The 9,869-nt window shown below is 37.0% G+C and overlaps 2 long non-coding RNA genes across 2 annotated transcripts; both read left to right on the top strand.

Annotated features, from left to right (window-relative positions):
• The first annotated feature begins 5,543 nt into the window (after nt 1-5,543).
• LOC136252775 (uncharacterized) lies at nt 5,544-6,333 on the top strand. The gene is made up of 3 exons (XR_010699783.1): nt 5,544-5,602; nt 5,845-6,050; nt 6,099-6,333. It is a non-coding gene; the product is annotated as an uncharacterized lncRNA (long non-coding RNA).
• Nucleotides 6,334-7,412: 1,079 nt separating this feature from the next.
• LOC136254257 (uncharacterized) lies at nt 7,413-8,553 on the top strand. The gene is made up of 3 exons (XR_010700391.1): nt 7,413-7,625; nt 8,133-8,289; nt 8,353-8,553. It is a non-coding gene; the product is annotated as an uncharacterized lncRNA (long non-coding RNA).
• Nucleotides 8,554-9,869: the final 1,316 nt, after the last annotated feature.

A 9,869-nucleotide genomic window follows, 5' to 3' on the forward strand; every position in this document is an offset into this window, starting at 1 on the left:
TGGTTGTATACAAGCAGCTAAAATCAGTGCCTACAAAGCACTTGTTAGACCTCACCTAGAATACGCTTGTGCAGTATGGCCTCCATACATGACTCCTGATATTGGTTTACTGGCGTTAGTGCAACATAGAGCTGCTCGCTGGATCAAAAGTTTTTGGGATTCATCTGCTGATAAAATGATTCAAATCTATTGTTTGTGTCAATTGAACTGGGGTGGCCTTCACTCAAAGTGTGTCAAATCTTCATATCTATTTGGACTCTCTACTCCATCTTTTATAAGAGAACAGCCATTGATTTTTCCAAATATTTTCATTTTAACAGGTTAACTACCAGGTCACATTCCTTGACTTTGAACCTAGCGTCATCTACCATCAATGCATTTAGGCACTCCTTTTTTGTAGTTGTACATGTACCAATATATTGGAACTCCATACTATTGGCAGTTTTGTCTCAGTCGACTGCAGGCAGTTTTAAGCTTAAGCATCTTCTTTTTTGTAATTAGATATTTTGTTTCTTTGTGATTGTAGTTTATTTTTGTTTTGTATTTGTTTGTGTCTATCTGTATGTGTGTATGTTATTCTGTGTTGGGGACCACCTTGTACAGGCTGTCTACCCTTTGGTGTTATCCTTCATTGGAGAAATTGATAAAAAATCCTTCCTAATATGGAACCGATAAACTTCTAGTATAACAGGTTCATCATACCCTTATGTGAGGAGTTTCTGGATTTAAATAAAAGATACATATTTATAGATCTTACCCAAATATTTGTCCCTACAAGAAACAACAGCACACTATATAAACAGTGCAGTCCTCAACCAGACCATGCATGAAATATCAAGTTTATGTAATCAAAGTTGAAAACATTAACACAATTTTATAAGGATATTTTTTTTTAAATGAATACTTAACTGACACTTCTGTTAGTCATCTGTGTAGGGAGTGCAAACATGTATACACTGAGTGCCTACAAGGCTACAAGTGCCAAAACTTTCTTCACACACCTCAAGAAAACCATGGATTATCACCGATCTAAAGAGTCCAAGTTGTCAAAAGCAAAAGCATGCAATGCTTCTTCAGTAGGGTTCATCACACAAATCAGTCTGACAAATGGAAATCTTATTATATAAAAGTAAATGTAACGGGATTCATAGGAATGTTGTATCTAGCCTGGCCGCATGATGATCGTATACTTAGTAACATTACAAAAGCTATGGTTGTATATAGTAATGGTAAAAGGAAAGATGTGATTAACATTCCATGATGGATCAACACATAGTGACAGTTAAACTCAACAATTACTTAATTTGTCTTGATGGAATGCAGTCTACATATTATGACTCACCACCTATAACTGACATCAACTCTCCAACTAATACTAATGAAGGAGTAGCCGATTTTCTTAAGAATACAGAAAACTGGAGGCACAGGAGGCTACCAGAACGACATGGAATTATATCACTTGAGATTGCCCCTAGCAGCTCAAGCTCCCAGCATTTTTCCAGAAGACTGGGTAAAAGCTACTAGAGTTGTATATACTTTTACACAAGAAAGGAACACTGTTCTCAGCCATCAAAATAATTACAAAATTTTAGGACACATCATGTATATAATAATTATAATGACTCATGATCATCCTCAGAACCACCAGTGTACTACATGGGTTTAGACCAGCGTTGAAACCGGGTCGGGTCATCCGGGTCACATTTTCTCCGGGTCATCCGGGTCTGACCCGGATTGGATCACGTGAGAAACGAAATTGTTCGTTTGACGACCTGGAAACTTATAAACGCTATCGCGTAGCTCTTTCGTGCGCCACGCCCACTTATCGCATTACCAACATACGCGAGGGTAGCTATTTTCAGTAGGTGAAGACCTTTTTTTTTTTTGGTCTTCAACCTACAGCTAGGCTGAAGTTGCAATATTTACTCAACACGAATCGAACGCTCAAAATGTAGACTCGTTCGCTCGCTCGAGACTAGCCGAAACACGTCTCGGCTTTAATTAATCCGGGTCAATTCGGGTCACATCCGGCTCAAATCCGGGTCAGCAGTAGTGACCCGGTTTCAACGTTGGTTTAGACATAATTAAACATTCTTGTGATACGTACTCAACAGATATTGTAGATAGAATCATGGAACCCTGAATGAAGGTGGGCAAACAAAATAATTGTTGCTCTAGAGTTCTCAAAGGTTTCAATAGAGTCCTACACAAATGAACTATCTGTCATCAAAAGAACATTAATATAAAGTTTGACTAGTATCTTAAGTTTCAATTGTACAGAACCCTGGCAGTAGCTAATACTATTGCTTGTAAAAGTTATTGATACTGTGTAAAGAATGTAAAATTAATTATTTATGAAATGAAAGGAAGTGAACACATGACCATAGATAAAAATAAGAAAGTACAATATAAAACATGCAAAATAAGTATGTAGCTACCAGTTTGAAAATTTTAATTTATTATCTTCAGCTCTTAGCCTGTTAATCTTTTCTACTTCCCAATCAATTTCCATTCTTATTCTTTCATTACTTATTTGTGGTACCCAAATATTTCTCAAGTTTGATTTGCTAGACAGAATTTTGAACACAAATTGTTTTATGACTTGGTCACTGAGGGGATTGTCGTGTAACAATAATTCACTAAGAGAAAAAAAAAAAGTCACGTGATTGGAAAGCATGGCGTCTACTTTTCCTCCTCTTAGCGAATATCGCAACTCGCCGTGCTGGCCAGCCGTCGATGAACTTTTGCGTCAACATTTGAGTAGTCTCCACCACTTGCTTGGAAGGGATGCGGTGGATCCGGCCTCCGTCGCTGAAGATTTAGTGTATCATATCGGATCCCTCTACTGCGAGACACCCAGGCCCTCACCGCCTGCGCCCTATTGAATCAACTCTAAGGAATTTCACTATGTTAAAATCTCAATGTAAGAGAATCTTTGATTTAGCAGCGGCAATTTCAATATCCTCTTCTAGGAGAATATTTATGGCGAAGAGCTGCCAAGAATGGTGTGTGGACTTTTGAACATTATGTTGGCAAGACATTTTTCATTATTAATTGTGTGTGTGTGTGTTTTGTTTTTTTGTTAATTGTACTCCTTGCCATGCCCACCTGTGGGTAGGGATGCGGCGATTATGCCGGCATAATTTTGAGCATAATAGGTATGTGTGCGAATCAGGAATTATGCTAGTATTTTGAGGTGATTATAAAGCTTTAACAGTAGGAAAATCTGCAGATTGCATAATTCCATTAAAAAAATCGTGATACTCTAATAGAGCAGTCAGAAACTCTAATAGAACAGTCACTGAATATTATTTACTCTAACAAAGCAGTCACATTGGAACGAAATACTCTAATACAGCAACCGGCTAAAGAATTTAAGACTATTTGAAGCTTAAACATTAATGAAACTGGTCTGGTACAGCACTAAACTTGCAATTATGGTGGCATAATTTTGGGAATAATGGGCAATTCTCAAAAGCATAATAGGTGATTTTTTGAGCACTGCTCAAAAGCATAATGCTCGATTTTTGGAGCATAATAGCCTCATGCCTACCTGTGGGGCTTTTTATGCCCTATTTTTGTGGTAGCATGTGTCCGAGGACATTTGATTGTAATTGTGTCATCAATAATACTGATGGTTCTTTTCTCTGAATTGTTTGCAAATGAAATAGATAACTGTTCTACTGCATAATCATTGAAATTATTTCGACAAACATTGAAAACCTTCAAGGTTGTATTTTCTTTCAGAGTACCAAATATTTTATATGCACCCAAATTCTGCAGCTTGGTGGATCCTAGGTCTAATACGTCAAGTGACGGGCTTTCGTTTATAACTTGCCTATTATATTTTTTTAGTCTAGTTTCAGCGACTCGAGCTACATATATATATATATATATATATATATATATATATATATATATATAATGTCAGGTATACGCCTATTGGATGAAATGGAAAGATTCATAAAGGAGAAAATTGAGAAGGAGCGATGGACCCACAAACGTCTTAGCCTTCACCTGCAATACAGATATCCTAACAACAAAGGGCTGAGTGTTCGCTCCTTGGAGAGGTTTGTAGCTATATGTATAGCTGTATCAGCTATAAGCTAGCTCCAGTATATATATAGCTGTATAAACTATAAGCTAGCTCCAGAGCTATATCATTGTATTACCTAATTGTTTCTCTGTGTCAGTGCTTCTGTAGCTTGTATACAGCACTCCACAGAAAATCAGTGTCAATCACCTGTCCCACCCCAAACCAGCCTAGGACAGCACATTAGGAATCATTTGGTACTAGAAGACCAGACTAGCGCTATACAATACTGTACATAGATTCCAATTATTACTGGCTAAATAAAACTGACAACCATGTGCGTTGGTATTAACCAAAAGCATACTTCAAGTTATCTTTCATTGACAATTTTATGTGCTAGTAGCTAGCTATATAGTGCAGCTACTTAATGTATGGCAGATTACCATGTACCCAAGTGTAAATTACAAATTCGATTGTAGGATTGCATAAATAATTAACATGCAATCATTGGTTCATTCTATAGGTTCTGCTGTGATAGAGGCATACACAAAACAAGCCGGCTCAGAAAACCTGAATTAGATGAAGTAGTAGCCACTGCTGTCAATGAGGTACAATAATATGACAGCACTTTATTGTTTTTGTTGATTTTGGGGATGCTCCGTAAATATACGTAGCTACAATGTGTTGCACATTACATTGAGTTATTTATTTTGCTAAGTTAACAGGCATTCAGCATTTTTACAACTTCATTCGGCTACTTCAGCTACTAGGTAGCTACTTCATTTTGAATAATACACAAATAACCATGAGTAGTTTTGAACAAAGTGTAATTTCTACATGTGCATTACACAACTTTGTTATCCCAACAACTCAATGTAAAACCATACTATTTGTTATAGGCAGGTCCTGTGTATGGATGCAGAACACTTACAGGGTTATTGGCATCAAGAGGAGTTAAAGCTGGAGAAAGGAGAGTCGGCAAATCGTTGAGATATGTGTCACCTGTGTACTGCCAAGCCCGTACAAATTCAGTTTCCAGGATGATGAATCCTGCAAGCTACAGGGCAAATTATTTTGGTCACAAACTCCATATAGACCAAAGCGAAAAGAATGTAATGTTCGGGGTGACACATATCTGTGCAGTGGATGGATTCAGCCAAAAAATAGTAGCGTTCAGCACCATGCCAATAAAAAACAACTATCTGATTTATGATACGGTGTACAGGTATTTCATTACTTGCAACAACTACACTGCACTGCAACACAGCACACACAATAACTTATCAAGTAAATATGTTCATCCATATTAGTGGTATAGTTCATATTATTGCAGTTCTATATGTATTGAGTACCCATATGCGATATTCTTTGAAGTTTCACTCTTAAGCATGTGAACATATTGTTATTGTTTAGGCAAACCGTATGCCAGTATGGCATGTGGGATCAGATTAGGGTTGACCACGGAAGGGAGTGGTACCTAATGTTATATATACATATATACAAGAACACCTGGCTAGATACCAAAGAAACCCTTCTGGACCACCTCATTTACAGACATCCTCGACTCAAGTGAGAGTTTTGTGATGCAATGAAAAACAGATAGCTAGCATCTGATGTAGCTATAAAAAATACTATAACAGATTACTGACATTTAACAACAGTTATTGTAATTGGATACACAGGGTGAAAAAACTCTCACCTGATATTCTATCATTAAGATCTAAGAATGAGGACACGCATATAATCACTGTTGCATTGTTTCATGTTAAGTTAGCGTTGGCTTTGGTGTTAACTGACATGTCTTGTTGTAGAATCATGTGATAGAAAGGATATGGGTAGAGGTCAATGGAAGGGTCAACTACCCCATCAAAAGCTGCACTAATTGAAATGCAAGAAAATGGTGATTTCAACTTGGAAGCTGAACATGTCAAATACTGCGTCTCATGGTACACTATGCATGTTAGCCAAGTCGGGACAACAATGTTTGTGACAGCCTGGAATGAGCATCGCATATCAGGTATATTTCACCATGCCTGTCCATTATGAAATATTACCATTTCTGTAGGTGCAAACAAAGGAATCCCAAATGTGATGATGGCACAAAATAACCAGTCTAAACAAATAGACAACTCTCTGGTGCCAACAGTTGATGAAGCTGGTAGAATGTATGAAGCTAACGGAGGTCATCTAACTCTATTTAATGAGTTTGGACGAGATCCATTAACAGGAAATGAGCAATTGATAACTATTAAGATGGAAAGATTTTATTAGCAATGGCCAAGCTTTGACAATATTTTTCATACAACCGTGAACTAGCAATACAATGTTTCGTGATGGACTGTTATGCTTCATTGATATAAGTATGCAACTAACAGCACAGCTGTGAGAGAATTTTACATGCAATTTAATTGTTTAACCTGCTTTATTTCTTCATAATATTATAACCTGTTACTAATATATGTGATGTTTTATCCGCTAAAAATGTCTAATTTTTAAAGTAAAACAAATTAATGTCTGGCTATGCCCTGGTAACTAGCAAATATAATAGCTATTATAAATATAATTGCCCAACAGTTCCTCACGGTCTTCATGAGATGTGATGGTGTGGTGTTGTGGATCTGAAAAGAAAAAAAAAATCAATAGAATCATGTGATCAAAAGAATCTGGGTAGGTATTAATTCAAGGATGAACTATCCCATTAAAGCAGTGCTTATTGAAATGCAGAAAAATCAGGACTTCAATTTAGCAGATGAACACATTAAATTCTGTGTCTCCTGGTATAGTATACGCGTGAGCCAGGTAGGGACCACAATTTTTGTTATGGCCTGGAATGAGCATCACATATCAGGTGTACATGTGTTCTAATCAATATGCAATGTATGTTGAGATACCTGTAATCATAACCTTGTATGTTCAGTGAGCTTCTTGGTTTAACTTTATTTTTGCTTTTTGTTGTCATACCATTGCTACATGCAATATTCTTTTTAAGCACCAATGATTTTAATTTGTTGTAAAATTTTAACATTGGTTTTGTAGGTTCAAATAAAGGTATTCCAAACATACTAATGACTCAAAACAATCAATTGCAAGCCAAAGAAATCCTGCTCCCAGCAGTTACTGAAGCAGTTCGAATGTTCGAAGTATTCCATGCTGTTGTAAACAATAACAGTGTCTTGTTCCTTGGTGGTCACAAGTGTGTGCCACAAGTAAACTTTAAAGTGGACTTCTAGTTTTAAGTGGACTTCTAGTTTTAGTGAACCTCTGAGGCAAACAAAAAAAACACTGGCATATTAACTAATTATAGGCGGTGGTTTTATTTTTTAAAAGTGATAATAAATACTTGTGTAAGTCTTGAATACTGTACCTACATGTTTAAAAGTCAATGATTTTCTCTTTGAAGAACATTATTGTACCTCTATACAGGAGTTTGGCTATGCAGAAACAGCTGAAGATAACTCTCGTCCCTTGGCTGGTGCAATCATTGCCATTGGGGAATGTGGTGGTCTTTCTGGATTCCTAAGGGCCACATTTTTCAGTATCTCTGATGAGAGTGTTACTGAGGGAAGTATCTTTCAAACACAGTCTGGGACAGGTGGGCATTTGTGTGTCATATTTACGGTACATGATATGAATGGGTTGAGGTGTCAAAGTGTGCTTTATTTTAGATAAAGCAGTTACGAGTATTACGTTGCATTTTAAATTCACAAGTGTATATGCACCATCTATGTTTTAATACTGTAACAATGGCTTGAGTAATAAGCTGTATGTCTGTGTTGCAATTGCAAGCTTTTGGTATACGTACACACACCTTTGCTGGTTGCATGGGTGTTGGTGTAGCCCAAACAGTGAGTGATGTTTGTAGGGGAGGGGAGCAAAAATTTTCGAATGAAAGCTACAGTACCTACTAGAATTCAACAGACATGGATACCATACTCTGTTGAATTATCATTGTTACAAGTAGTGACGGGAAGGGGAGAGGGAGAGCATGATCCCACTTTTATCACTTACACTGTATGGTTGCCATACTCTGTTTAATTTATAGGGGAATTGTACACTTTAAGCTATTGTACATACCTTACAGTTGTGGTTGTTTATACAGAGTGGTCGTTGCCCTGGTGATGGCGGGTGTACAGAGTGGTCGAATCAGTGCTTTTCTACCCTACCATTCCAATGCCATCCTATCTGCAAGAAGAGTGTTCCAGCTGTCAGACACAGAGCCTGGGATAGATAGCTAATCCACATAAGGATTGAAGCCAGTAAGTAGCAGGATTGCTGTATGTGTCCGATAAATCTTAATAATTATGTCTGTCAATTTGTAGAGTACAGTTATGTGAGATCAAGAAGACAACATGTTCCCAGTGAATAAGAACTTCAGTTTGTGTTGTGCATGATACAACTTGATTGCTGGCCAGACTATATTCTACTATTGATTGTGTAGTTAATCATAGTGTATATTGTGTGTACTGTATAGTGTTTAATAATTGTTGTTGTTGTCACTAAAGACCAATAAGATTGTTGGAAGTGGGTTAGGGGCAAGGGGACAATGAAAGTGGAAGGTGGAGAAACTTTCTATTCACTAGTGGTCTGTAAGGGCTAGTTAGTGGCTCTGATATCAATGACTGTACTATTAGGTTATATCGTCACCATCACTACTGTAATACACTTTATGTATAGAGGCTACATGTAGTGAAGTACTACACAACTTAAACTTGTATCACTAGAGAATAAACCAGCAATTACCAGCGGCACTTGGTTACTTTAATAAACCACACTCCATGATCAGTAAACACTTTTAAGACCCATGCCAGTCACTGCAGTGCACAGACCAATAAGATCGTTGGGAGTGGATTGGGGCAAGGGGACAATGAAAGAGGAAGGAGGGGTAACTTTCTGTGCCCTAGTTGTCTATTTAAGAAGGCTAGTAGGAAGCTATGGGATAATTTGACTGTTCTATTAGAGTATATTGTAACTATAACCAAACTATACACTACTGGAAGGATTCACATCAAATTTTATGAAAACCCAATGAAACAAAAAATGAAAACCATGTGAAGTTAATAATTTCATTGGGTGCCACGTGAAATATAAAATTTCTTTTTTATAGGCTATACCATACGAAAATCCAATGATAATCCAATAAAGCTTCACCAATGAATAGTCCATGAGATCACTTTCATAAAATTTTCATTGGTAAGTTTGACTGGAATTTCACCAGAGTTTCACTGGATTAGCCCCATGAAAATATAATGAAAATTAAAATTCATTCATTGGGTCCACCAATGAAATTTTGAATTTTCATTGGTTGTTTGAAAATTTTCATTGGGTTTTTTAAGGTCAAGTTTTTCCAGTAGTGTATAGCCATGGCACTTAGTAACTTTACTAAACTACACTCCATGATCTAGCTCCACTTGTCATCTTCCAGATTGCTGACATGTTTCCTCCTTGCTCCTATTGTGTGTGAGCACAGAACATACTGTGTAGCTACCTGTTAATAATACAATATATTTTGGTGGTATGCATCCCTCCCAAAGGGTCGGGTGCCACCAGACAATTATCTCCAGCCATATTACCACTCTTCTTGACATACCACTCTTCTTAACAGATCATATGATTTGATGACATGTGACAGTTATTAGCTTCAACTTTTCTGCTTATGCACAGTTTTACAAGCAGTGTTCCAGCCTCCTGTGTGGTAGAGTAAAAGTGATTTTTTCAGCTATATATATTCATATATATATATATATATGTATAGCTATAAAGAGTACAAAAATAAACCAAAACAGCACATCACATACAACACAACATGAACACTTAAACTTCTGTTCATTTATGACTA

Source organism: Dysidea avara, chromosome 4, assembly GCF_963678975.1.
Source record: "Dysidea avara chromosome 4, odDysAvar1.4, whole genome shotgun sequence".
Classification (NCBI taxonomy): domain Eukaryota; kingdom Metazoa; phylum Porifera; class Demospongiae; order Dictyoceratida; family Dysideidae; genus Dysidea; species Dysidea avara.